Below are 25,505 nucleotides of genomic sequence, written 5' to 3'. Positions count from 1 at the left end.
CTATAGATTTGCCATCTTCAAGGAAGGAAAGTTGTTCTGTGTCATACAACTTGAGAGATCAGGGAAGGAAAAAACAACATCCGAATATATTTTCATGTTCTTGACGACAAGAGAGAGTTGTCAGAGAAAGACTGGTTTCATTAGTGAGAATAGGATGCTGTCTGTGTTTTCTTGGTAACAACAAAAGAAATAGGAAGGGTATAATCTAAAAGATAGAATGGACCAATTAACTATTTTCCTACTAAAGAAAGTTATTATTTTTTCCAAAGGAATTTTCATTTAGGGCTTATAAGTGGCATGTGTGACCAAAAGCATATTTTATCAAAGGCATACACATAGCATTCAACACATTATAATAATAACCACTGGGCACTCACCAAGGCTGAATAAAATATTATTGTCTATGTTTTAAAAGTTTTGAAATTATTGCTTTGTTGGTGTGCCTACCTAACCAAGTGACTTTGAGGATTAAATAATAATAATAGATAAAACTCAATTGAATGATCACTATGTCTTAGATAATTTACGTCATGTAATTTACGTACACTAACTTATTTAATTGTCATTTTAACCCTATGAGGGTATTACTATTACTATTTTCCCCATTTTACAGATAGGAAAACCTAGGTATAGGTAGGTTGGATAATTTGTCCAAGTTACAAAAGTAATAAGGAGTCAGGATTTGAATACAGATAGTTTAGGATAAAGCCTGGGTCCCAAGCCTGCAAAATGAGAAGAATTTTAGTTCATGTCTTCAGAAATGGAATTACGATGAGTCAGCTACCTTATTAGGAGGTTATTATGTATAGAGGTTGTTATGTATGTATTAAGTTAGGAATGGGGTGGTACCATCTAAGAAGCACAGCAATAGAGTCCTCACCTTTGCTTTAAAATACAAAACAAACAGGAATGAATTAATAAACATAAAAGGCACATCTAATAGATACCTGTTCACATGTATGTTAAACATTTTGGAGCTATTTAAAGGTAAATTAAATTAACTAACGGTCTGGACAAACCTATTGAGAAAGTAACTCTGTAGTGTGGCTATCACCATACTATGGCCAAATACAAATTAAATCTCGACTTTCTCTACTATTGTTCCCTTCCTGTCAGATAAACACATGATTGTCCATAAAAGAACTATTTTGGTCTTTTTCTACCTGGACTTAATGTCAGGCATCTGAAAAAAATAGCTGAATGTGAAAGCAGAAGTTCATCTCTGGCTTCAGAACAGTTTTTGTCTTGGAAATAATTATTATCTTTTAGGAGATGATGTTGCCTGTGACTTTATCATTATCAGATAGATATATGCTCAGAGAGACAACTGCTAACTAATAATGACAATTAAGCCAATATTGTAATAAACAAATCAGCATCACTGGTTTTATCAGCTCCTCAGTTTGTCTACTGTGTTTTCAAACTGAAGTAAATTTTGTGTTCATCTTCCCAACAGCCATTCCACTTCAATACCTCTTTCAAACCCCTTGCCTATCATTAGTTAAGGATTAGACATTTGGTCCAGTTCTGGCCAATACAAGGTGAGGGCAAGTCTGCCAACTTGGCATCTGTAAAAGTTTTCTTCACTCAAAAAAGACTGAGGGGGAGACAGAGTTCTCGGTCCCGTGGACATTGTTGCATCAGGGTATGATGGTCCTACTGCCGGCACTTAAAACCAGGAGGCGTGCCACTGTGAGGGCAAAGCTGACACGCTGAGGGTGGCAGATCACAGAGACAGATCTGCCCTTGGGCTCTTGATGGATCACTCACCTCCTGGACCCAAGCAGCCTCTGCACTGCTTGTTAGTTCAATAAACATCCTTCTTGACTTAGATAATTTTAGACAGCTTTTTTCATTAATTGCGGCTGATACACCAAACAAATAAACACTCCTCGGTAGGTTCAAAAACTTGGCCAGTCCAGGAGCCAGCTTACAGTCCAATTCTGACTACATATTTAGATGTCCTTTATCCTATACACATAGATGACCTACAGAACCAATTACCAAATAAATAAGTTCAACTAAATACAATCCTGGATAATTTGCTGAATACACAAGATGAATGTGTCTCTTGAGAGAAAAAGAAAGAAAATGCTGGTTTAGTTTCTCTTTACTTACATCAATAGCCTTTGTCATCTTTCCACTCCCTGAGGTCATCTCTGCCATGTCTCTTGAGTGTTTTTCTCTTTGGGAGGAACAAACTAGCAAGGAGGCAGGAAATCCCTCCTCTGCCTACTTTTTGTCCTGAAACTGTTGCCATTGTTAGTTTACTAGATTTTAGTTTACTTTGCACAAACACGATTTAGACCCACTAGAAGTTTAGGTACCTTAGATAGTCACAGCACCTTTTTCCGGAAAAAACTCCAGGCCAATTCTGGGAATTATCTCATCTGTTCTTATACGACCCTTATAAGAGATTCTGTGTTTTTATTCCAGTATGCCACTCTGCCACAAATCCTTGACAGGTATCTCATCCCTGATGAACTCTGATGTGGCTTGACATTACCTTCCTTGCTCCATGATCTGTGAAGAAAGAGAACACAGGTGAAGTGAATCCAGCACCTTTGGCATTTGGATTGATATGGGTACTCTGTTTCTGGATCTGGATTTTGTATGCACTTTGTTTACTTATAGTCCTAGATCAAGAAATCAGGATTGACACAAAACATGTTGTGTGAGCCTTATGAGCAGCGTACCCTTGTGTGCTCAAGGGATGATGGGACCGGGAACCATTGTCAGGGCCCTGCAGTGGGCATGGGACTCACCTCCTTCTGTGGCAACCTTGATTCCAGTCCTTCTGAAGACAGACTGGAGCTCCAGGGCATCTGCCTGTTCTTCACCTCCTACTTCCTTCCCTCCTCTCCTCTCTTTACTGCCCCTTTGCTTCTTTTCTTCAAATACCAGAAAGATCAAAGAGGTAGACCCTTGGAGTGTAGGGTACACATGGAGGTTATGGGTTATTATCCTAATTCCTTTTCCTCTCCACCTAAAATCCCATTTTATTTGCTAAGATAAGACCAATAAACTTTATTCAATGGCTTCTATGAATAAATTTTAGATAAGCAGAGGTGAAAAAAACCAGCATGTTAAACCAAGGCGTAATATATATCAATCTGATGTCATAGTCCTTCCGGCTATAACCATTAGCAATGGCTAAGCCTAGTTAAACCAATGATTATTTAAAAGGACAATATATGAAAGTGAAAGTGTTAGTTGCTCAGTTGTGTCTGACTCTTTGCGACCCCATGGACTGTAGCCAACCAGGCTCTTCTGTCCATGGGATTTTCCAGGCAAGAATCCTGGAGCGGGTTGCCATTTCCTCCTCCAGGGGATCTTCCCAACACAGGGATCAAACCCAGGTCTCCCACATTGCAGGCAGATTATTTACCATCTGAGCCACCAGGGATACCCAATCAGTATCCCTGATTTAAATCAGCAATTAGTATTTTTTAAAATATTTCATTTCACATATACAAACCTTACATGGCAAACCAGTCTGGATCCTCATGAATGAATCTCTTTTTACAATTTACTGTGAAAAAAAAAGTCCCATTAAATGTCACCTTTTAATACATAGTTTTTTTTTTTTAATCTTCATCTCCAGAGGAGAACTCACTCCTAAGCAACAAAGCTCTTCTTTAATCTGTCATCAGAGTGATCTTTTAAAAATATGTATCTTATCCTTATTAAACTTTATAAGTGCTTCTCAGTGAGTTATACTTAGGAAAGTGTGCCGGTGCCTTTATGATCTGGCCTTTGTCTTTCCTCTCTTTCACTTGGTAGCAACACAGATCTGGCTCTGCCATTTGCTAGCTGTTTAACATTGAACATGTTACCTGACCAGTCCAATTTTTAGTTTCCTCTCTGTTAATGGAAACTATAATACCCATGGAAAGAGGGTTGTTGTTAGAATTAAATGATCTTCACACACACACACATGCATGTAGAGTCACTTGTACAATAGCTGGTATAAAGTAGGTTTTCCATAAAAGCTGGAGGTTTTAGTAGTAATAGAAGTAGCAATAATAGGAATAACAGTATTATAGTTATTATTACTTTACTAATACCCATCATCAGATCTTGAAGCATTAAATTGCATTCAAGTATTAAATTGTTAAATTTATAGTCCTTAAATAAATGTTAGTTGCTTCTACTTTATAGTCACAGGCTAATAAACACTACTTCTCTCCTTCACAGCACATAAATAACTGAGTTTTCAATACCTTGATCTCCATCCTGACTTAGAATGAGCATGGTATTAAATAACTAAAATATCAAATTTAGATATTCTAAATTATGTGCAGTCTTTTCTCTGGAGACATTTTCAGCCTTTTCTCTGGTGTGGGGGTGAAGTTGGGAGGACTAAATATCAAAGAGAAACTAAGAACTTAAGGATGAACAGAAGAGTAGAGTTTGAAAAAGCATGCCAGAAAGTTCTGATTCACTTGAGTTCTTCTTCTTCACCCTCCCCTTGTGAAAATCACTGATTCACAGATTAGAGAAAATATATCTCACGGCCTGGGCTCCAAATGGGAGAGATTTTTTTCAGTCTCGAGTACACATGGGAAATAGTGATTTCTGCATATGGTTTCACACTCCAATTTAGGTCCAATACTTTGAGTTGTATTATGTCTTAATAAGATCTCTATCTCACTCATCATTTGAAGAAGACCACGGTTTATAGATTAATTGTAAGATAAAATAGGACTACTTGAGTTAAGAAGAGAATGAGGATTCTTTAAATCAGTTCTGAACTTCAGTGAGCATAAGAATCACTTGGACTGCTTACTAAATCTGTAGACTTCTGGGTTCAATCTATGGAGATTCTGAAAAAGTTGGTCTTGGGCAAGACCCAGGGATCTGCATTTTAAAACAGTTCCTTAGATTAATTTGATGGAAATGGCACATAGAGTACAGTTTAAGAAGGTTATTCTGAAAGGAAAGAGTAGAGATTACTATGAATATGAGATGGTCACTTTATACAATCAAGGCTGGAATTTAGCGCTAATGTTCCCAATAGGTAAGGAAAAGTGGAAGTACACAGAATCATATGTATCTGATTTTATTTTAGGAAACAAAACCAAAAAAAAGATTCTTAAACACTGTGTGTAAAAAGACAATCTTTCTCTAAGAACCAAACTGACGGAAGAAGTTTTGCTATCAAGGAACACTACATAACCTGCTTAGCAGATATCTTAAATTTAATTTCACAGAAGACCCATACAAGGTTTAATCTAATAAGACTTATACTAATGGTTAAAGTAGTTGAACTCACTGAATTCCATTAAGATGGTGATGAGATAAGATGATTTAGAAACTATACTTTCAGATTATTTAATATAAGTATTGGACCTACAGATCCCCCCAAAATGGATAGCCTGCCTTTGAAATTATCTTAAAAGAATTTTAGCAGTTCAGAAATTAAGGGGAATTCTTTATACCATAAATGAGGAAGTTGTTATTCATAGAGTATGACAGAAACATTACTCTAAAAAGGGTAGGTGTCACCAGCTGAGGAACTTTGTTTAATTTTATTTTTCTTAGCTCATTTTTAATTATAGTGTTAATATTATTAATTGTAATATTAATACCAACAGTTGAATTTTCTAGAGATGAGTTTTATATTTCCTTTTGTGTAAGTTTATCCTAACAATTGATTTATCCTTTAATTTCTTCTAGTCCAGTGTTTAATTTTTGTCTTGAAATTATCTTAAAAGAATTTTAGCAGTTCATAAATTAAGGGGAATTCTTTATACCATGAATGAGGAAGTTGTTATTCAAAGAGTATGACAGAAACTTTACTCTAAAAAAGGTAGATGTCCATTGTTTTTAAACTTTATTTTGCCTCTTTAGTTTATCCTTTAACTATTTGCAAGAATACACAGAACTGTACGAAAAAGATCTTCACGACCCAGATAATCATGATGGTGTGATCACTGACCTAGAGCCAGACATCCTGGAATGTGAAGTCAAGTGGGCCTTAGAAAGCATCACTACGAACAAAGCTAGTGGAGGTGATAGAATTCCAGTTGAGCTCTTTCAAATCCTAAAAGATGATGCTGTGAAAGTGCTGCACTCAATATGCCAGCAAATTTGGAAAACTCAGCAGTGGCCACAGGACTGGAAAAGGTCAGTTTTCATTCCAATCCCAAAGAAAGGCAATGCCAAAAAATGCTCAAACTACCGCACAACTGCACTCATCTCACACGCTAGTAAAGTAATGCTCAAAATTCTCCAAGCCAGGCTTCGGCAATATGTGAACCGTGAACTTCCTGATGTTCAAGCTGGTTTTAAAAAAGGCAGAGGAACCAGAGATCAAATTGCCAACATCTGCTGGATCATGGAAAAAGCAAGAGAGTTCCAGAAAAACATCTATCTCTGCTTTATTGACTATGCCAAAGCCTTTGACTGTGTGGATCACAATAAACTGTGGAAAATTCTGAAAGAGATGGGAATACCAGACCACCTGATCTGCCTCTTGAGAAATTTGTATGCAGGTCAGGAAGCAACAGTTAGAACTGGACATGGAACAACAGACTGGTTCCAAATAGGAAAAGGAGTACGTCAAGGCTGTATATTGTCACCCTGTTTATTTAACTTATATGCAGAGTACATCATGAGAAATGCTGGACTGGAAGAAACACAAGCTGGAATCAAGATTGCCGGGAGAAATATCAATCACCTCAGATATGCAGATGACACCACCCTTATGGCAGAAAGTGAAGAGGAACTAAAAAGCCTCTTGCTGAAAGTGAAAGTGGAGAGTGAAAAAGTTGGCTTAAAGCTCAACATTCATAAAACGAAGATTATGGCATCTGGTCCCATCACTTCATGGGAAATAGATGGGGAAACAGTGTCAGACTTTATTTTGGGGGGCTCCAAAATCACTGCAGATGGTGACTGCAGCCATGAAATTAAAAGACGCTTACTCCTTGGAAGGAAAGTTATGACCAACCTAGATAGCATATTGAAAAGCAGAGACATTACTTTGCCAACAAAGTCCGTCTAGTCAAGGCTATGTTTTTTTCTGTGGTCGTGTATGGATGTGAGAGTTGGACTGTGAAGAAGGCTGAGCACGGAAGAATTGATGCTTTTGACCTGTGGTGTTGGAGAAGACTCTTGAGAGTCCCTTGGACTGCAAGGAGATCCAACCAGTCCATTCTGAAGGAGATCAGCCCTGGGATTTCTTTGGAAGAAATGATGCTAAAGCTGAAACTCCAGTACTTTGGCCACTTCATGCAAAGAGTTGACTCATTGGAAAAGACTCTGATGCTGGGAGGGATTGGGGGCAGGAGGAGAAGGGGACGACAGAGGATGAGATGGCTGGATGGCATCACTGACTCGATGGATGTAGTCTGAGTGAACTCCGGGAGTTGGTGATGGACAGGGAGGCCTGGCGTGCTGCGATTCATGGGGTCTCAAAGAATCGGACATGACTGAGCGACTGAACTGAACTGAACTTAACTATTTTGGCGGCTTCCTGGTAACTCACGCAACAGTAAAGAATCTGCCTGGCAAGCAGGAGACCTGAGTTCAATCCCTCACTCTACAAGATCCCCTGGAGAAGGAAATATCAACCACTCCAGTATTCTTGCCAGGAGAATTCCTTGGACAGAGGAGCTTGGTGGCTACAGTCTATGGGGTGCCAAAGAGTCGGACGTGACTGACTTTCATTTTTACTTCACTTAGCTATTTTTAGCCATTTATGCAGCTTTCTTTCCTTTCAATCCATTTATCCTCCTTTATGTTGACATAATGTACCTGCTTCAGAATTTTCCAGATCAAAACCATTTCTGGCAGGCATTCGACTGTAAAACTCTGGGGACTCAGTTAGCTCTTTGTGCAGGGGCTGAAGTAAATCCAAAGCCACACACTAAGGAGTTCACAAGTATTGTCATCAGGTCCCTGGCAGCGTTTCCCCATGGGGAGGGGACCTCCTTCCATCTGGATGGGATTGCTGGTTGGCTTTCAGCGTCTGTAATAGCCCTATCCTACCAGCTGCTCCTTTGGTTTTAGGACTTGAAACTGTTATCAGGTAAATAACTTCAAATGGTCAAATCACCAAGATGTTATGAAGTAATGTACTGAGAATTTTGTCTAGGAAGGAAAACCACACATCTACTTCTCTGGGTACTTCAGATTCTCCTGGAGTAAATTTGACCATTAGAAGACTAAATGAAGGTCTCAGTTAATTTAAAATCTGGGATTTCTTTCTTTGAATTGTATTAAATTCATTTCTGCCTTACTCTAAAAATGTTGAGTCTGAGACTCAGAAGCTTAAATGTACATTCTAAAACAGTGACTTCATTAATGCGCAATCTTGAACAGGTTTAATCATCTACATTCTCTCCATTTTCATCGTCTTCAACTGCCTGTTGCTCATGGATTTTGAAAAAATAATGTACCATTTTACTTTATTTTTTATAAAGAGATAAAATATAATAAAAACAAAAAGTTGTTGCTGTTCAGTTGCCAAGTTGTGTCTGACTCTTTTGTGACCATATGGACTGCAGCCCACCAGGCTCCTCTGTCCATGGGATTCCCAGGCTAGAATACCGGAATGGGTTGCCATTTCCTTCTCCATAAATAAAAGTTAAATTTCTCTAGATACATGATTTAAAAGATGTATTGGAACTTGGAAGTCCAGTATTCTAAAACTGAAAAGGCTCCTTCTGGCATCTAGTTTCACCATTAGAGTGTTTGTCAGTGGTCCTCAAAATTTAGCGTCAGAATCACCTGTAGGACTTTTAGTAAATCACAGCTTGCCAGGTTCCACCCCAGAGTTGCTTATAGATACAGGTGAAGCCCCAAATTTTGTGTTTCTAATAAGCACACACAGGATGCTGATGATGTTAGCCCAGGAATCACATTTTGACAATGACTGGCTGATAGAATCCAGAAATTGTTTTGTTTGTTTGTTTGTTCTGCTTTTTGTTGTTGAACTTAGAAGCATATGTGCCAGTCATACTGTTCTCATTTTTATGATTTCTCAAAGATAATAGCCATAGCTTCTTCAGTCTCATTGTTTATTTGTTTAATGTCCTGTGGTGTAATTCTTCTGAACCTGGAAGCTTAAAATGATTTATGGCAGTATTTCACAGAAGCCTGCAATAGCTTTGTAAGCGTCTCCCTGATTCCGGCCTGACTCCCATGGAGCCTATTTTCACCCAGCAGTCAGAGTGATTTGGGGAAAAGAGAAAACAAATCGAGTTATTTCTCTGTGCAGGAGCCTACAGGAGCTACCCAGAGAAAAGGCCAAACTCTGTATAATTGCCTCTAAGACCTTATGAATGGCTTTCCAGTTACCTTGCTGAACTCATCCTGAACTCATTGCTCTCCTTTTTTCTCACTCCTCTCTAGCCACACTGGCTACTGGCTGTCCTCTGCACCTCCCAAACGCAGATATACTGCTCAGTCTCCTAGGAATGTTCTTTCCTCTAGATAACCTAACTTTCTCATCTGCAAGTCTTGGTCAAAACTTTACCTTTTCAAAGAGACCTTCTGTGCTTCCCCTCCATCTCCTTACCCCACTTTATTGTTTCCAAAGCACTTATCACCTTATTATGTACTATATAATTAACTGATTTATAATGTCTATTATTCACTTTCTATTTTTCCTGGGTAGAACATAAGACTTAAAGGAGCTGGAATATTCCTTTCTTGGTCCCTTTTGTTCACCAGTGAATCCCAACTACTTAGAACAGTGCATGGCACATAGTGGGTGCTCAACAGATATTTTTTGAATAAATGAATTACTTAATGTTAGTTTCTTATAAAGATTTAAACTTTTTACTTAGATTTGCTATTTCAAATTCAGCCTACAACTACTCTTTAAAAGTCTTGTATTCTATTTAGGTAGCATATTTTATAATAGCAAAGTCTAGAAAAAAACTGAAATATCCACTCATATAGGATTGGTTAGGTAAATAAAGTAACTTAGTTTTGTGTCATATAGCCATGAAGATGGTAAAACATAGAAAAGCAACAAAAGCCAAATACTGTATAGGCACAATATTTGCTAATTATGTAGTTGTATTTCTTCTAGATCACATACATACATTCAAAACCTGTTTACCTCAAAGATTATTGACTAAGTATGCTGAGTTTGGGCTTCCCTGGTGGCTCAGGAGTAAAGAATCTGCTGCCAATGCAGGAGACCTGGGTTCAATCCATCCCTGGGTCAGGAAGATTCCCTGGAGAAGGAAATGGCAACACTCCAGTATTCTTGCCTGGGAAATCCCATGGAAAGAGAAGCCTGGGCTACAGTCTATGGGGTCTCAAAGAGTCGGACACAACTCAGCGACTAAACAACAACATGCTGAGTTTATCAGACCCTCTTTAATACAAAGCAAAGTGAGGAATGAATATTTTACTCAAAGAATTCCACACCTCAAAATATCTTAGAGAAGGAATAGTAATGATAATAGAGGACACTGACTTGCTCTGTGCCAGGCACTGATTAGCTCATTTTTATCTTGACAGTAACTCTATGAGATAAAGGTGATTATTGTCCTCATTTTGCAGATAAGGAAACAATAGGATTCAGAGAGGATAAGTAAGACGTCCAAAGTCACATGGCTAGTAATCATGCCACCAAATCCAGTGTCCTTTTTTTCTTCAGTTCAGTTCAGTTTAGTTGCTTAGTCGTGTCCAACTCTTTGCGACCCCATGAATCGCAGCACTCCAGGCCTCCCTGTCCATCACCAACTCCCGGAGTTCACCCAAACCCATGTCCATTGAGTCGGTGATGCCATTCAGCCATCTCATCCTCTGTCGTCCCTTTTTCCTCCTGCCCCCAATCCCTTCCAGCATCAGAGTCTTTTCCAATGAGTCAACTCTTCACATGAGGTGGCCAAAGTACTGGAGTTTCAGCTTTAGCATCATTCCTTCCAAAGAAATCCCAGGGCTGATCTCCTTCAGAATGGACTGGTAGGATCTCCTTGCAGTCCATGGGACTCTCAAGAGTCTTCTCCAAAACCACAGTTCAAAAGCATCAATTCTTCGGTGCTCAGCATTCTTTACAGTCCAACTCTCACATCTATACGTGACTACTGGAAAAACCATAGCCTTGACTAGATGGACCTTTGTTGGCAAAGTCTCTGCTTTTGAATATGCTATCTAGGTTGGTCATAACTTTCCTTCCAAGGAGTAAGCATCTTTTCATTTCATGGCTGCAATCACCATCTGCAGTGATTTTGGAGCCCCCCAAAATAAAGTCTGACACTGTTTCCACTGTTCCCCATTTATTTCCCATGAAGTGATGGGACCAGATGCCATGATCTTCGTTTTATGAATGTTGAGCTTTAAGCCAACTTTTTCACTCTCCACTTTCATTTTCATCAAGAGGCTTTTTAGTTCCTCTTCACTTTCTGCCATAAAGGTGGTGTCATCTGCATATCTGAGGTTATTGATATTTCTCCTTGCAATCTTGATTCCAGCTTGTGCTTCTTCCAGTCCAGCATTTCTCATGATGTACTCTGCATATAAGTTAAATAAGCAGGGTGACAATATACAGCCTTGACATGCTCCTTTTCCTATTTGGAACCAGTCTGTTGTTCCATGTCCAGTTCTAACTCTTGCTTCCTGACCTGCATATAGGTTTCTCAAGAAAAAGTAAAAATCAGAGGCTCTCCCTAAAAAATAATTTACTGATTTGTTTCTCCAGCTTCATCTTACATGCTCTCCTACATGTGTGCTCCTCCCTAGTCAAATGTATGTTTGCCATTCCCCAAAAGTCCCGTCTCTGGCCTCTGACTTTCAGAACCCTTCCCTCTGCCTGAACTCTCACTCACCACCAATTACTGCCTGTTAAAATCCTACCTATACTCCAAGGCTCATCATACCTAAATTCTGAGTCAGAAGTTGTTTTGCCTTCCTCTGAACTCCAACAGCTTGCACAGATTGTCTTTAAAATTCATATAATAATTATAATACTCTGGCTTCTGCTTTTATTAAGGATGTGCCTTATTTCTTCTACATTTTAAATTTCTTGAAGATAAAGATTTTATTGCTTATCTACCACAGTCAGCAGGATATTATTAGATATCTTCTGAATATTATTACCTAAACCGAATTCTGCTAATGCCCTATCCAGTGTGTTAGCTCTGGTCACATGTAGGAATCGAACACTTAAATTATAGCTAGTGCCAAATCTGAAATGATAATATTTTTGGATATTGGCTTAAATTTAAAAAAAAAAAAAACCAGCATTAGTAACCTTAATTTCACTTGTTTCTTTTGTCTTTTTTTAATGTCATTATCTAGAAATTTTCAAAGTACATATGTTCATCTCATATCTGTAGTGATGAGTGCTGGTTCAGTGTATACCTTTCTCCTATTCCTTTTCCATCCACCAAATGATCAAACCTACTAACAAATGAATTAAGAAAGCAGGCAATCCCCTGTTCTGAGATGCTCTAAAAGGGAGAGGCACACTCTCTCTATCATTTTCTGTTTTACTTGGTTAGATGGTTGTTTTTGTCTTTAATTCCTAGGATTTTGGACCAAGAAACAAAAGTGAACATTGTGTGTTTGTGCATGTGTATGTGTGTGTGTGTAAGAGACAGAGAAACATGGAAGGTAACATTTAAACACATTTAAACATCTAAATCAGAATATAACCAGAATTATAGAAAGCTTTCTATTTTGAAGTAAACTGGCATCAAGGAAAATAGAAAGCAAATAAAGTTCTCAGCCCAGTAAACAGCCCTTGATCCATTTCTATCGTAATGTCAGTTTTGCTTCAGCCATAATAGACAGCCCTGCAAGTTGCCCCCAGCCACGTCTCTCCTCCTGCTTGCTGGTGCCTTGTGCTTTAGGCAGTTTCTTTCCAGGCAACCACAGACTGTTTACTGACTGTAATCAAAATGACAGCATACTGTTTTCACAACCCAGTGTTGAGTCGATTGCCTTTTTCACTTGGCAACCTAAGGGAGCTTGAGGTATAACTTGCACCACTTCAAGATGGTGGTGCTTACTTCATATGTAACCTGCATCCTCTGAGGCTTAAACTACAGAGGAATTGAGAGTTATCTAGCATGCAGCAGAGAGGCTGTAAAATCAGCCTTCAGGTTAGTGCTCGTGGTAAGCTCCACTGGAGCACACTTATTTAGGTGTGGCTGCAGTTCTGCTGTGGTTCTTCGCCAGCCAGAACCCAGCCGCCTGAGCAGCTTCTCTTTTAAGCATCCCCACCACACCCCTGGTGGGCTGCCATCTATGGGGTCACACAGAGTCGGACACAACTGAAGCGACTTAGCAGCAGCAGCAGCACCCCACCCCCACCCCATCCCAGCTAGATGGTTATAATGTTGTGGAGTCTGACCACCTTGAAGATGGAGAGGAGCGGCAGAGGAGAGTGTAATACAATAAAAACGTGCCCTGCCCCTAAGAGAGACAGAAGAAAACAGAATTAGGGGAATGCCTGTGATTTAAGTAATCTGTAAGTTCTAGGCTTGTCTTTGGCGTCACTTGCTGTGACATGTTGAATGCTCAGTGTTTTTGGTATTGAGTGTCCACATCTGTTATGGAGAAGGAAGGGGGGAAGTGACTAGTTGATATGTAGCACCTCTTTTTATCTCTAAAGCACTGGAACTCTGTGCTTGGTGTATTCCAACATTCACCCCTTGTGAGAGACAGTGATCTGAAGGTGCAGCAATTACCTTATACTCTGAACTCAAAGGGTCATTGAATATTGGACTAACGATGTAACTGGGGTTGGCTGTGTTATACGTTTTAGAGTCTGTCTTCATATTCAGAATACTTTATGGGCTATGTGCTTGTTCAAATTTGAGCTATGTTTTTTTGATGAATCAATATTATGAATACCTTGAGAAGAGTATAGCTGGAGGGTTGGTTGCTGAAGAGAATTGTCCCTCACATCTTTTCTATTTAGATACTCAATTCTGTACACATAATTTCTTCCTAAATTGGTGATATCAAAAATCTTCTATACAAATAACAATTAAAAAAAAAAAACTAACAAAACCTCAAGTCTAGGTTTCAGTGAAATACGATCAGTCATCGAAGAAAATGTGAAAGCACAGAGAGTCTATGTTTTTCCTTCAGCCACTTAGCACATCATTGGTACCAAAATAGAGCAAAGACCTCTGTGCGCTGCCCGAGTTAGGTGTAGATGTTACCACTTATTTGGGTTTCCCTGTTGGTCAGCGGTAAAGAATCCCCCTGTAAAGCAGGAGACATTCAATACCTGCATTGGAAAGATCCCCTGGAGGAGGGCATGGCAACCTACTCCAGTACTCTTGCCTGGAGAACCCCAGGGACTGAGGAGCCTGGCAGGCTTCAGTCCATAGAGTTGCAAAGAGTCGGACGTGACCAAACTGACTGAGCAGGCACCCACATTACCACTTAATTGCAGCAGGATCACACAGTGGAGGGTCTCTGCATGTAAACACAGCAGGGATACTGTTCAGAGCTCAATTCTTTGGGGGCTAAAGGAAGCCAGAATGCTACAGGCAATAGAAAATTACATTTGATGCAAAATTTTCCTTAGAGATTGCAGCAACCAATATGCTAATTAGAGTCAAGACAGGAGTAGCCTGCCTGGCCTTTCCCAGGATGCAGGATCTAGCAAGACTCTGGCTAGTGAGGGCAGCAATCATAAGGAGAAACAAAAGCATTGAACAGAGGAGATGCTAGGAAGGACAGAGCTGGAATTTGTGGCATTTCTACAGTGTTCTTGAACTGAGAACTTCTTCAAGTATGGAACTTGAACTAACTACTCAAGGATATGGATAATTTAGGATTCTGATAAAATTGCCTGTGCAATGTTGGGCATTGAATTCATTTATTCTTCGAATGTCTTTCTCCTTTTAAAAAAATAATAGACTTTATTTTTTTCGGGCAGTTCTAGGTTACCAGAAACTTGAATAGACAGTTCACAGACACAGAAAACACACTTACGTTTACCGAAAGGGAAAGAGGGAGGGGAGGGATAAATTTAGGAGTTTGCAGATACAAACTACTATATATAAAAGAAACAACAAAGGCCTACTGTATAGCATAGGGAACTATATTCAGTATCTCATAATAATCCATAATGAAAAAGAAAAAAATGCATATACATATATGTGAATTACTTTGCTATACACCAGAAACTAACAACATTGTATGTCAACTACACTTCAATTTTTAAAAAATCCAAGAAAACATAAAATATCTATCAAATGTTGAAAGAAAAAAGTCAAAGAGTTTCCAAATCAAGTGTGCCTCTTTATGTCTTAGATATTTAGTTTTTAAATGTTTTATTCAGGAAGAAATTGAGAATAAATAGAAAGTATTTTGTTATGCATAAAGTTTCCCAAATTTAGCTTTGCTGAGGGATCTGGATTATTGGAGAAAGTGAGTATTATTTTATGGTTACATCTGTCTCACAGAGTGTTGTTTCAAACGTAATACAGTTATAGTACATTTAATGGATATTTAAAAGAAATGTGTCTTAACGATGACTCAGGATAATTTTGAGACACAGAGTAAACAAGTTTAACAAATGTATTAGAGAGCTTACTACTGCAGTTTCCAGGGCGTATTTTAACTCGTGCTAATTTGCATAGAGATCTGCATCATGATTTGGATGTGCTCTGCCACTTTTCATTTACTCCTGAGCATTACCCTTCCCCTTTTCAAAATATACTTAATGCTTTTGAATAACAAATTGGAATTCTTTTCCCCAAAGAATCCACTTATTTCTCACAGTTGTTACTGTGTTGGTAGAGGAAATGGTCATAGCAACCGTAAATTTTTTGCTCTCTACACTGACTAATTTAAGGTGTCTTTACCTTTCATTAAAAAACATTTCTTTTTGGTTCAGTTCAGTTCAGTCGCTCACTCGTGTCCGACTCTTTGCGACCCCATGAATCGCAGCACGCCAGGCCTCCCTGTCCATCACCAACTCCTGGAGTTCACTCAGACTCACGTCCATCGAGTTGGTGATGCCATCCAGCCATCTCATCCTCTGTCGTCCCCTTCTCCTCCTGCCCCCAATCCCTCCCAGCATCAGAGTCTTTTCCAATGAGTCAACTCTTTGCACGAGGTGGCCAAAGTACTGGAGTTTCAGCTTTAGCATCATTCCTTCCAAAGAAATCCCAGGGCTGATCTCCTTCAGGATGGACTGGTTCATTCTTATTAATATTTTACTGGTTTGTTATTTATATTTTTATTGTAGACTACCTAAGTACTTTGAATATAAAGGTAGGATGTCATTAAAAAAAAAAAAAATCAGTGATCTAATCCCAGTTTGAGAACCCAAGCACCATTTCATCGACGTCTACCATAAACTGAGCCCAGATATAATATAGTGTTGCTTCTGTTCACCATGCAACCACTAGCCTCCTGTTTCAAAATACATATATTCTCATCCTGAGATTTAACAGCTCTTTCATATTGGATGATAATTTTCGTGACCTGGTTGAAAAAATGGTAGAAATCATGAAGAAAGCATAGTTAAGTAGAAATATTAAAGGATGTTTCTCCAGAGGAAAGACTTTAGGATATAATCTGCTCTGAAGGATGGAGAGGATTGCCTTTATAGAGGCTACCACAGACTCTCCCTAGTTGTGGAAAGGATTGTGGGAAATCAACATGGAAAATCAACTGTGATGTTAACCCAGAAAATGTTGAAAAGGCTGACTCACCTTCATAATGGAATTCATTTTAGGAAAATCAATTCATTATTAATTCCACTTAACTATTAGGTTAATTCACTTTTTCCTCAGAAATGCCACTTTCTGACAATACATTTTTAAGTGACTTTTGGCTTTAAATAATTTGTTGGTTTGCAGATCTGCTTTACCTTGAAATCTGCCACAATTGAAGTTTCAATAATTTGAAATCAATGTTTTGTTTCCAATTGAATGAACTGGCTATTCGAAAAATTATCTTTCAATGACCACTCTTATTTGATTTTAAGACTTAATTTTCAAAGGAACAATTTACAAGGTACAGAATAAAAAGAGGGCGAATCTTTGGTTGTACAAATTGAACTTCATGGATGCTTATGTCTAAGTGTGCACAATCGTTTATATTGTTAGTTTGAAAAATATATCACAACCAGCAGCTGGGTCAACTTTCTAATAGAGGTAAGGGTAGGAAATTACCAATTTGAAATATAAAACTGCTTAAACATATAGAGTAAATACCAGCCTTTTTAACTGAAGGGGAAATGGACACGAATGTACTTTTTGTTACTTTAAGTATTTGCATAGTCTTTTAACTTAACACGTGCCCACTTGTTAGAATTTTGAAATTATTCTAAAAGCCATTTCTCAGTTGTCTTTCACTTCTCTAGCCAAACTTTCACTAGCTTTTCTTGTTTTTCTCCATCTTCCTTTAGTCAATTGCTTTTCAAACCTGACTGCATGTTTGAACTATGCTTGCAGAGCTTTTAAACACTGATGCCCAGGCTCAGCCCAGCGCATTTAATTGAATTGGCCTAAGGTGGAGCAAGCTTTACTCTTTTTTTTTTTTTAGCTTTGCTCTTTTTGAAGCTTCCCAGATGATTCCAGTGTGTAGCCAGAGCTGTGCCCCATTCTCTGAATAAGCTCATCATGTTTTATCTGTTTCCATTTTCTCTCAGATGTTTGTATCTCTATTTCCTTTAAACTGTTTTTTTTCCCCCTCCTTTTATTATTATTGGTGAGGTTTAAAAAATCTGACTTTTTTTTTTTGTTTTCATTTTGCTTTTTCTTTCTGATTTTCCATGTACTGGTGAAGAAGTTCTCATTCCAGACATATGTATTTGATTTTTATTCTTATCTAATACCACCAAGTTTTACATCAATGAAAAAGAATGCAATATATTTGTGTATTATACTTTTGCCTGTTCTTTCAATGCTAATATAATAATGTACTTTAATTTTTGGAATTGGTATATTAAGATTGATAGTAGAGCCCGATAAAATTGTTGAAAACTAATATGAAGAATGGGTTTACTTGAGTTGTCATCATTAATGGCTATGATTAAAGATACTTTAATAAGATATTTTGGAACTTTGAGACCATGTTAACTCAAGGACATGTAAATATTCTATTAATGATATCTTTTATCTTATCTCAGCTAAGGGACATGTTTTTCCTACAAATTTCAATAATTTCAGAATAGTGTAGAAGTGAGAATATTACATACTTCATCAACTAGCATAGCCGTAACAAGATATCCATAGCAAGAGAAGTATTAATAGCAACAAAAAAAGGGGAGTAAAAGGATCTAAGTAGATAAAATTCAGTAAAGTAGTTAGCAGCAGTAAAAACAGAATTTTTGGAGGGAATATGTAGAACATCCAAGGATTTGAAATAAAAGAGAAAAACGGTGGGCAGTTAGTTAAGCCTGGAGGAGCAGATAGGAAATATGAGTGCCTGTGTGGCACTTCCTCCAAATACAGTCAAGCCATTTCTTCTCCGTGAAGTTTATTTACCCTTATTGGTAAAAATACTGGTTGGATCGGCAAAAGGAAAAAATACCCGGCCAAAAATCCCTTGGCCATATCCTGCCTGTAGGTATGCTTTGTGGAATCTATCCAATATTGTAAATAATTTGAAATAGATGATAACATTTAAAAAGAGGGAAGTTTCTCAAAAAAGAAATCTAGATTTTAAGCTTCTTTGGAAAAATTGTTAAATTCAATAGTCTCCTGGCCCTTAGGAGCAGTCCTTCTTTAGAAAGCACGTGGGCTGTGGAGTTTTTTAGTCCCAACCTGTCTTGCTTTACTCATTTCTCTCACCTGCATCATGCATGTAGGAATTTGGGCTTATTTCTTGGAGAATTCATTCTTAAGTGTATGCCCATCCATGGTGTAAGTTCCATGAAAAGAAATTGCTTGGAATACTTTGTCTATGGCCCTACCATGCTGAATGGACTCAGTCTCATCAGAATACTTTGCAAAAGCAATTTACATAAAGAAAAATAAATGTTACAAGCAAAAACAGCAAGGACACAGAGAAGCTAACAAACAGGTGATTGGTTCTCAAATAGAGGCGTGAGCCCATTAAATGTGTCCTATTAATAAGCTCTGCATGAATATTTGGGGTTTGGTTCAGAAGTGCAATGTCACTTAATAACAGGAGCTGGGATTTAGTGAATTATTCCAGTTCAAGCTCTTGGAAAAAGAAAAGGACAAAATGTTCTGTACGACCGAAGTAAGAATAGAGTATCTTCTGAATATTAGGAGATTAAAATTCCCAAAAGTGAGCTTCTTGGCAGAAAATGGCCAAGGTTATTTAAGGAGTGACTTCCCATCTTTGAAATCACCCATTGAATAAAACAATATTAAACTACTGTTTAAAGATTTAAAGACCATCATTTCTTTCTCTTTCCTCCAGCTCAGAGCTTAATCACATGCAGGGCTCCCTATATGCAGTCTGCAAAAAGCATGAAAACCTAATTCAACTATTACAGAAATAACTCCAAACTTTTAAAAGGTTTCTCTGAACTAAAACAACCCCTGAGAATTCCCTAATACAGCTACCACCTAGCATATGTTTATATGCACTGTATTTGTGTTTAATAGGTAGATTTAATTTGTAAGCATGCTTATAAGTTACTTTGCAGTTACTCTCTATTCATTTATCTTGAGCAGAAATTTCTTTAAAGTATCTCTCTATAAAGTCCTTTTTTACTTCAAAGCCTAGACAAAAGAGGTGGTGTATTATAAGAATCACTCAATAAATAGGAGGCATATTAAAACTTCTGTTATGCAGTTGAGTAGGTATTCATATAAAATTTAAAGAATTCTTCTATTGTGGCTAATTAGGTGTCTGAGCATAGATTCAGATTTTAGATATCTACAGAGCTGGTGCCCATCAGACAGGTCAGCAAGCACATCTTTGCTTAGCAAGAGAGCAAGATTTTCTTTATTAACTTACTTTCAGGTAAAATTAACAGAAAATTAACACTATTCTGCTCTTAACTCTACACATAAACCCATTAAAATGTATGCAAAGAATGTGTTAACTTCACCCCAGTGTGAAAAATATTATCAAGTAAAGCTGAACTAAAGTGGTAGTTTTCTAATCAAAGATAAATATATGAACTTGCAACTCAAGAGGCAATAAAATTGGCTTTTATCTTTCCCAGATTTTATAACTACCTCAAAGAACAACCTACCTCAAGAACTTGTAGTTTGGATACCAGGTTCTACATAGGATTGCCATTAAAGGTGTTTATGGTGTAAAATTCAAGTGGAAGTACAGATAATTTAGGATTAAAGTTAATAAAAATTTCAAATAGATCCCTAGGACGGAAGTATACTGTTAATATCCTAAATTATATTTCAGGAGTTATGTGTGTGTGTTATCATATCTGACTCTGTGACCCCACGGATTGTAACTCACCAGGCTTCTCTGTCCATGGGATTCTCCAGGCAAGAATACTGGAGTGTATTGCATTCCCTTCTCCAGAGGATCTTCCTCACCCAGGGATCGAACCCTAGTCTCCTGCATTGCAGGCAGATTCTTTACCATTTGAGCTATAGGGAAGTCCTTATTTCAGGAGTAGGTGGATAAATTAATCCTCAAGTTTTAGAAAACTGGTAAAACAATCATCAATATTAAGGTAGAATGAATAATATATTTTAGATGACAAGGTAACCATTATTCCCAACCTTCAGTGAGTTCACAGTGTTCCTATACATGAATGATAATGAGAAAGAAAGCAATCTGCACAGCCGCTCATGCAAAGACATTTCACCATCTAGTCACATTTCATTCCTCAGTGGAAAAAAAAAAGTGTTTTTTTAATATGCTTACACTTATGGGTGCTTTCATTTAACCCCTAAAAATAAGGAATCAGAAGAGCTGGGAATGAGCTGGAGTCAGGAAGATGGACTAAAGCAGGGCACTGTCTAATTGAGAAACTTTCGCCTCGTGTCTTGAAGACTCTCAAACTCAAGGCCATCTCAGATCTGTCTAATCATAAGCCCATTAAGTCGTCTTGGCTGCCATGAAAATGAAACTGACATCACAGTTATTTGAGTCAGTTTAAAGAGGCCTAGGGTGGTTGAAGGGAAAGATTGGGAGGCCTGGGGTGCTGAAAAGACCTCCCAGCTCTAGCTCCCTAAGATCCCAGTAGCACACAGCTGTCAAGAGCATGAAGCTGGGTTTGTAGAAAAAATCCTTTGTAGGGAAGCAGAGATTTTGCTGTTTGTCAACAGTTTCATCCGGCAGTTTGACTTTCCACCTTTTATTGCACCATCAATTCTATTTAAGCAGTAGATAGTTTGAGTTGATCACAAAGCCCACACATGCAGTCATTTCTGGGATTTAGGTTCTTTAACTTGATGGTCATAGTGAAATTAATTCTTGGTGAAACCTAGGTTTTTTTCCTGACTTCACAGAGGCCTTCTGTCTAATAGTTGTATTGATTAAAGCACAAGCGAAATAAAGCCTTTTGCCCCTATTTTGTTAAAAAGAAAAAAGCCTTAGAAGTGGGGTCCATGATAATGTATCATTGGCAAAAGAGTGGTCTTCTAGAAGGTAAGAGAGTTCTATGAGCAATTCAGGAAATGGCTAGGATGTTAACACTAATTGATATTATTATAAAGAACACATTTTGTTGTTGTTTCAGCAAGGGCATGCTTCCAGGATAAGAACTATTCCCTTTTCAACTACGGAATTTCTTGGCAGTTTCACTGTATTCTTCCTGTTGTTGTAGAAGACGCACTACTGTCACCAGCATTAAAAAATAATACCTATTCCTTTTGGCAAGCGTTGGTGAACAGGGGAGGAGGGATGGGTTGGCACTTAATTGTGCCCCAGGATATGTAATAAACACTGGACAGACAGTATTTATTTACACAATGCTGCAATGTCAGCATCATCATTCCTGTTTATACAGGTGATATAATAGAGGCTCAGAAGGTTAAAATCTTTGTTAGTTAATAGTGGACCTAGGATTCATTTGGGACTTCCCAGGTGGCTCAGTGGAAGGATTCCACCTACCAATACAGGAGACGCAAGAGACACAAATTCGATCCCTGGGTCAGGAAGATCCCTGAAGTAGGAAATGGCAACCCATTCCAGTATTCTTGCCTGAAAAATTCCATGGATAGAGGAGCCTGGTGGGCTGCAGTCCATGGGATTGCAGAGAGTTGGACACGATGGAAGCAACTAAGCACGCACAATCACGTATATGAATCAAGTGCATACACACACACACACACACATATAAGATTCATTCCACTAGCCATTGCTCTTAACCGCTTCTCCATGTTGCTTTCTGGTTGTTCCCACCACAGAAGGAACTGGCTAAGGACCTTTAAACATCTCTATTTCTCTATCCTCATGTTTAGCACAAGATTAATGGTAATATAAAACTCAGTGAAAATCAGAAATATATCAGATTACAGTTAAGCTGAGAAATCAATTGGTGAAAATCCAGATAAATTAGGAACAATGAATGAAAAGCGTCCTTATATATCCTTGATTCCCATTTCCATATTTTACAAGTGTCCCTTCTGAGGCAACAAAACTCATTAGTAGCAGAATTTGAATCAGAAATCAAGACTTCCAGCTCAGTGCCCAACCTATTTTTCTCTACCACACCAGTACATTACAGTATTATTTTTGACCTAACAAATGAAATCACTACTAGTTCTTTTTAAGAATAAGATACCAAACGTATTTGATATATCATTTAATTAAAACATATTTGATTTCTAACAATTTTCAAAGAGCACATTTGGTGAATAACTCTGTATGCATTTGCTCTTCACATGGTTACTACAAATATAGAAAGAATTAAGAGATTCTTGCAATTATACTGATAAAAATATTACTAATAGGAACAAAATATAAGCATCCATTCATAAAAGTAAAACAGTTCAGAAAGACCAGCTCTGGTGTTTACACAGAACAAAGTTAAATTCAGTCACCTGTAGTTAAGCTTGGAGTGTACAATATGCTCAAGCCAATTAGCATCCTTTTCTGGGAACCCTTTGCAAAGAAACAGTTTTCTTTATAGCCAATGGTAGGAGCTCAAAAATATACAAGACCCAGGGATTTTCTGTGAGGCAACCACTATTTTGTAATTTTTTAGGGGAAGTATTGTTGCTAGCCAAGGTAAAATCTTGGATGAGAAATCAGTATTTTTCCATATCATTAGAGATTATAGTTGTTTTTAAAGCAGAGGCCGCAAGTTCTATTTTTAGGCTGGTTTGACCAGTACTGACTAGAAACCCATGTTGAAATCAGAGGTCTTTATTCCACACAGGGCACTCACTGCTTGGACTGATTGTGATGAAATGTTTTCATGCATAATCTTCTAAGCATATACACTTTTATCTTTGTCTCCATGTGTTACATTATACCACCTGTTGTATTTTTTAAAAACCTCTATGATTTTTAAAACTCTTCATTAAATGAATACTTATAGATTTTCTGCCAATGATTTTCTGTTCTATGTGATTGCTAATTGAATGCAATCTTTATGATTATTCTATAAAACATTTTAAAGAAACTGCAGAAAATATAGATTATAAAATAAATAATTGCTTTCTGTCCAAGTAGCCCTCCTTGATAATTAGTAATAATAATGATAATAATAACCAGTTATTAAAATATATACAGAAAAAATACAGAAATATATAAAGCTTATAACTCATCAAGAGAGTACAATACCCTTTAAATCAATAAATAAAGTGGTAAATAATGTAAAATGAATATGTTAAAATAAAAAATAACACATAATGGAGTATTTAGGGATAGTTTTATTACTAGAAGGTTAAATCTCATTGTAATGGGTTAGTATTGGTGAGAATAGATTATTTTAAGACCAATGGTAATGTTTTTCAAACAGCTATACACCTCTATATTGTTATCATTCCCTATACGCATGGCCTCCCAAAGCTGTTACAAAAAGACTAAAGCACGAGAATGATAGTCCCAATGTCACTATACATTTATGCTCAAAAAATACTAGGTACACTGGACATTTAAATAGAGAAAGTATAGCCACAAAATCAATTAGGTTAGCTTTGTGTAATAAAAAATATCTTCTCTTGACTACAGTGAATCATAGGCATCTACATGTTTCAAAAATACAAGCTCAGTAATGCCTAGTCTGTACCATAAGTCACCATTTCTAGACAGAGGCTCTCCCTTTGAGATAAAGGAATAGTAAGCAGTTTACACATCAAATGATGCCTTTGGTCCTTGTAATTGACATTAAAACAACATTAGGTTAAAAATAGCAGCATGAAGATGATTTAAAATAAGAGAAATGATCTGGTTGTTAAATTCTATGTTTCAGAAAATTGAATGTTTTGCCAGCTTACCTGATGAAACAGAGCCTTATGGATCACAGCATAACAAAGCCCGCATCCAAGATGGTTAGAGTATAAAGAGCCTTCCCCTGCAGTTGTTCAAATTTTTGGCCACAGAGGTTTACATATTAACTACAATGCTTCCCCCCCAACCCCCCCTTTGCTTTTTCTCTGAACAAGAAAACAAAGAAACCTTTCCAGAATCCTCTCTGCTTATGCCTCCGCTTCCTGTTCTGAGATTCACTCTATGGTACCCAACATATATCAGAAAACAGATTTGAGGGGAAAAAAAAAAGAAAAAAAAAAAAAAAAAAAGCTGACAGCACTCGACATGGTACCGCCATCTACTGGCAGACACACAAAATTGAACAAAAGGATAAACATCCCCATTATTCTTTATCATACCTATGCCCTGCACATGAATATGCAAAAAATATTCTTTTGCATACTAAATTGTTGGAGTATGCAGTTTTCTGATATTCTATATTTTCCTAAATTTTCTAAGTTTACAATGTTGATTCAGCCATAAATGAATACAATTAAAAACCCTCCAAATTTCTGTTTGAAAATCAGGTTTATGGACTACATGTAGAGTTTTGCAAAATCTCTCTTGTGGCCTGCTCTAATCTTCTGAAAACTTTATCTGCCCACTGGATGAATTCCTTCTGAGTGAATAATCTGTCCTTTTAAAGAACAAGGTAATAGTCATTCACTGGCAGTCATTTTGTGTTGCTTTTTTGTAAAACATTTATAAGTAGTAATATCTGGGAAAGTATTTTTAACTTCAGTGAGGCTTATGTAATTTAGATCTATGGATTATGTGTTCTATGTATATGACAGGAGGAACAGGTGAAATTCATCTTACATATGATAATATAATCAAAGGTTATGTATTATTATATCTATGTCTTTAAAATATTGTAGTTAAGAAAACATGGCTTATAAGGATATTGAAACACACAATACATAAGCCAAATGACTTTATCAGTTTATTAAGAGATTTCTTAGCTAATCAAAGTACATTTCATTTGACTTTTCAATTTAATGTAGAGAAAGCAGCTATAATTTTATTAGTTTTTCATTAATTAAATATGTTCATATTAGGGAACACCTTACTATACATCAGGCTCTATGGTAGCTTTGAAAAGACGAAGATGAAAACACGGTACTTGTCATCAAGGAACTTATGTATAATGAAGAGAGGAATATAGCGGATGCCATTTTTTTTTACTATGT

General features: G+C 37.4%; 1 long non-coding RNA gene across 1 annotated transcript in view; it reads left to right on the top strand.

Moving 5' to 3' along the window:
• Positions 1 to 24,725, top strand: part of LOC129647705 (uncharacterized) — a 28,433-nt gene extending 3,708 nt beyond the window's left edge. The window contains exons 2-3 of the long non-coding RNA XR_008712450.1: positions 2,437 to 2,544; positions 24,187 to 24,725. This is a non-coding gene — a long non-coding RNA (uncharacterized LOC129647705). The remainder of the gene's footprint in view (positions 1 to 2,436; positions 2,545 to 24,186) is intronic.
• Positions 24,726 to 25,505: the final 780 nt, after the last annotated feature.

This window comes from Bubalus kerabau, chromosome 3 (genome assembly GCF_029407905.1).
Source record: "Bubalus kerabau isolate K-KA32 ecotype Philippines breed swamp buffalo chromosome 3, PCC_UOA_SB_1v2, whole genome shotgun sequence".
Classification (NCBI taxonomy): domain Eukaryota; kingdom Metazoa; phylum Chordata; class Mammalia; order Artiodactyla; family Bovidae; genus Bubalus; species Bubalus kerabau.
Note: the sequence above shows the minus strand (reverse complement) of the source record. Positions and strands in the feature narration are given on the sequence as shown.